This window comes from Puma concolor, chromosome D2 (genome assembly GCF_028749965.1).
Source record: "Puma concolor isolate L17-30 chromosome D2, mPumCon1.1.hap2, whole genome shotgun sequence".
Lineage (NCBI taxonomy): Eukaryota > Metazoa > Chordata > Mammalia > Carnivora > Felidae > Puma > Puma concolor.
In genome coordinates this window covers 16,257,883-16,262,215 of record NC_141677.1, presented here as the reverse complement: position 1 = coordinate 16,262,215, position 4,333 = coordinate 16,257,883, and the positions used below count along the sequence as shown (strand labels likewise).

General features: G+C 43.0%; 1 long non-coding RNA gene across 1 annotated transcript; it reads right to left on the bottom strand.

Moving 5' to 3' along the window:
- Positions 1-477: 477 nt before the first annotated feature.
- Positions 478-4,132, bottom strand: LOC147575804 (uncharacterized). The gene is made up of 2 exons (XR_015241968.1): positions 3,946-4,132; positions 478-1,412 (listed from the first exon to the last, which is right to left on the bottom strand). It is a non-coding gene; the product is annotated as an uncharacterized LOC147575804 (long non-coding RNA).
- Positions 4,133-4,333: the final 201 nt, after the last annotated feature.

The window sequence follows — 4,333 nt, the reverse complement described above, 5'->3', positions numbered from 1 at the left end:
CCGGGCAAACCCAGATTAATATATTAAAAAGAAATAAAACGGCAGGAAAGCCGGCAAGAGCATAATAATAATAAAAAAAAAAAGGCCAGCCAGATGTCGGAGGCCGGACACTTGCCTGGCATGCTTTTGGCTTCTGTGATCTTGCTTGCCTCTTGCATCAGCCAACTGTCCATGCAGCACAACCAATAGTGCCCCACCCCCACCAGGACTCCTCCCTCCCGCCCCCTGCCCCATGCAGCCAATAGAACATTTCCAAGTACCCAGCAGCTAGCCAGGCATAAAAGGAGGCCAGCACCAGGGCTCCGGGCTCAGCCTTCTTCCTGGGCGCTGAGTATTTGCTGTAAAAAAAAAACTGAAACGTGTGGTGTCTAAATGGGGTGTCTTTCGACGGGATGGGGGCTTCCGAATGTGGGGTGATGATAGGGTGGAAGGCGGTGGCGGTGGCGTGGGAGGTGAAAGAATTCACCGGAGGCAGAATGAAGGCCATAGAAGTGTATTGAAAATAAGGCAAGGGGGCGGAGGGGCGGGACAGCAGAGAAGAGGCTGTCTGGCCGGAGGTAGTGGGGAGGGGGCTGGTTTTAAAGGGGGAAGATGAGGAGGCGTGATGAAGTATGGGATTCTCCCCTTTTTTGTAACCGTATTTGTAAATATCCCCTTGGTCAGTTAGGGCCTATGGATATTTTGGGGTGGGTCACCTGATGGGCCTGTGTTCAGCCAGGTGGTCATGTGGCCCTGTCTCCATTCTATCATTCAAGCCTGTCTGCCTAAAAGTAGCCTCGTGCCCTGCGTTTGCTGTGTCACCGATGGAGAGCTAGATCAGGATGATTTCCTAAGCTTTCCTGGTACCCCAGGAGAATTTGGTCTGGTTTTTTAAATCTCAGCCTTCAAATTCCTGGCCAGCTTCCAGAAAGGTTGCATCGTAGAACTTGCCTTTTTCTCTCCTCCTTATGAGCATACACCACAGTATCTTCATGAGTTAAGGAAATGGCCCTTAATGAGTCTTCATGCAAAGGAGACAGAACCTGAACTCAGCTGAAGCCCTTTCGTGGGGCTCCAGCCACGTTGGGGGAGGAGTGTTTCTCCGTGGTCTGGTGCGTGGCTCTTCAGGCTGAAACGCTTGTGGTCTGATACAGATTAAATACGGGACTAATTGGCACTCCTAAACTAACTCAGTTTTGGATGAGTTTGCTTCTGATTTTTTTTTTTTTTTAAGCATCTCAAAAGCCTCTTCTATAAATGATTCTCGAGAACCCTCACAGAGAGAAATTAGTCTCTTAACTATAATAGGGGTGGGCTCCAGTCCAGGTTTATAACCATTCTGTGTCTTTTAGAACGTTTCAGTGTCTCCCAATATTGAAAACTAAAGTCTAAGTTCAGTTTAATTTCATCTAATTCCTTTTCAGCGCAGCATCCTGGAAACAACCAAGAAAAAGACAATAAAGGAGGAAATCAATTCCTTTGCCTATGTCAAAACAACAAACTTAAAAATAATTTTAGACACGTGCAAATGGGATAATTAAAATATTTCTCAAAATCCATGTGAAAATTCTAACACATTATCAGCTTGAAATTTTATAACTTGCTCAGAGGGGATAAACTTCCTCTTCCTTTTCCTTCCTTCCTTCCTTCCTTCCTTTTCATTTATTTTCTTTCTTTCTTTCTTTCTTTCTTTCTTTCTTTCTTTCTTTCTTTCTACAAAAACAATAATAATTATTTTAGGGTCTCAAATGTACACCAAACACTAGGCTGGACTTTTTAGAGGCACTAACTTAATTAGTCTTCATAAAGCCCTTTCAAAGTAGATGTTGTTCTACCCATTTTGCAGACGTGGAAACTGAGCCTCAGACATGGTAGCTCATTGGGTCAATAGATGGTAAGTAGACTTGAAACTGGGGCTGCCCACCTCCAAAGTGCATTCCCTTCCTGTTAGCCCAGCTGTCTCTTTAACCAAATCTAACAACAGTGGCAACAAGAATAATAACTCAAGATCAAATATTTGGAAGCACAACTGTCTACATATATCTTATACTTTTAAGCTCTTTATCCACAGGTTTTTGAGTGTATGCATCAGCACTATCTGGAAGTTTTCTGCGATGATGTACCTTGGTGCTACCCAGTCATACAGTCAAGGGCCACATGTGACTCTTGAGCCCTGGAAAATTAGCTTGTGTGACTGAGAATCTCAATTCTTAATTTTATTTAATTTGAATTAATTTTAATTTCAATCTGTTAAAAAAGAACCCACAAGCTCAACCTGGTATCGTTTAGGCCAAGTCACCAAAATTAATACCTAATGTCATTACAGTATGTCTTAATTGGTCAGTCAGGAATTTTCTGCTCTGGTCTTTACAATGAGGTAATAGGTCTCCTGGGCCTTTTCCACCCCTCCCACCCCCAAAGGGAAGATGAGGTAATCTGTAGGATAAGATCCCCTGCTCTTTCCTTTAAGGGCATGTGACCTAGCCTGAAATAATCCTTTTCTTTTCCTAGGAACTTCCTTAGCCCACCTCCATTTTGTAAGACTTCTATTTTGTAAGACTCCTCCTCTGAGCTCCCCTCTACTAGCTAGATGGAATGCTGTCCATTCACGGATCACTTAATAAAGCCAAATAGATCTTCAAATTTCAGTTGAATTTTTCTTCTTTATTTATTTTTCTCTTAATTTTTTTTCTGATGTTTATTTTTGAGAAAGAGAGAGACAGAGTGTAAGTGGGGGAGGGGCAGAGAGAGAGGGAGACACAGAATCTGAAGCAGGCTCCAGGCTCCGAGCTGCCAGCACAGAGGCCGATGCAGTTTATGTAAGCAGAATGTTCGACAAAGGTCAGTGGGTACATGCCACTGGACTTGAAGGTCAAGGTGATCATTGTCTTGGGTCAGTCACAAGGGGTCTTGTTGGCTCAGGGCAGCCCCTACTGCTCAAGGGGTAGTTTTGATTCCCATCAGGGCTTGCTTGCCTGCTGGGTCTTTCTCCTGAGTCTTAACTCAGGAGAAGATGGAAATTAGAATTGAGCCTATGAGAAAATTAGAGGTCAAAATGGCGGTGGTACAAATCCTCCTTCAAGGCTACCATACCAGGCAGCACACGTTTCTTACATATTTGTAATTGCAATGCTTACAGACATGTAGTAAAGGAGAAAATTTTAATGTGAACATAATATCAATGTTGATTTTTTCCTTATTAACATTAAGGAAGTTTCTGGAAAATAAGAAACAGGTGGCTTGACTGTGGTCATGTATACTGTGGACTGAGAGTTGCTTTTCTTCTTGAGTTCCTATATGTCATTGCCACCCAGATGGATGTGGACACCTTTTTAATTCTCCTGTCTACATTGATCTCTCCATTCTACAATTCCCATGTCTACAAGGGCACATCTTACTGGAAACATAGGGAAACATTTATTTGGGCAAATTTAAATATGGCAAAGGAAAGTTTTTTTTTCTGTTTCCAATTTTGCTTTTTACACACACACATATATGTATGCATACATGCATATATATATGGACTGCTCTTGTGAAAGAACATTCTTCCATTCTGAACATACAATCCAGATTGTGGCCAATTATACCTTAGTTCTTCTTAAAACAAAACCTCTCAGAGATAATGGCTTCTGTGGTGTTGTTTATTCTGCACCATATAATAGTATATAGAAGTTTGACCTCCAAAATGTTACCAGAGAAACTCTGACCCACATTCACTCAGACAGATTATGGTTCCGCTCTATAGGGGAGGTGATTTCTGCCCCAATTGCAGTTGGGGAGACCCAGATTGAGGTAGAAGGCTGAGTTCTGTTTTGAGGAAGACAAGGAGAGGACAGAGATGTAAAAGCAAAAGGCCACAGGTGCAGCTCTCATTTATGTCTTCTATGTAGAACAGGGATTGAAACTAGGTTAACTGGGATTGGTTGGGTTATTATGCAAATGAAGGGTCAAAACTTGTCAAATCACCTTGGCTCCTTTGGAAGTGAAGAATGCCAGTCATTCAGGTGTCTGCATCAGGAGGGAGTTCAGTCCAGGCTGAGGGCTCACAGCTGGCAAAAATCATGGTTCCTCCAATAAGGATGTGCATGAATTCCACCTCCCTTATGGCCTCCCGTCCCTATTTCAAAGAGATTCTCTTAGCTAGGCCTGTGTGCTCCATTTTGAAATCTCCTTTCATACCTGCTAATAATGTCTCATAGCTGTTCCTTTCAAAGAATGGCCCTTGGACCAATGGGAACCCCCAGCCTAGGAGGTTGATTATGCCGTCATCCAATGACTTCACCCCCATCTGTTGGTGATGATAGATTGACGGAGGAGCAGGGCACAGAAGGCCAACCCTTTGCTCAATGTGGGA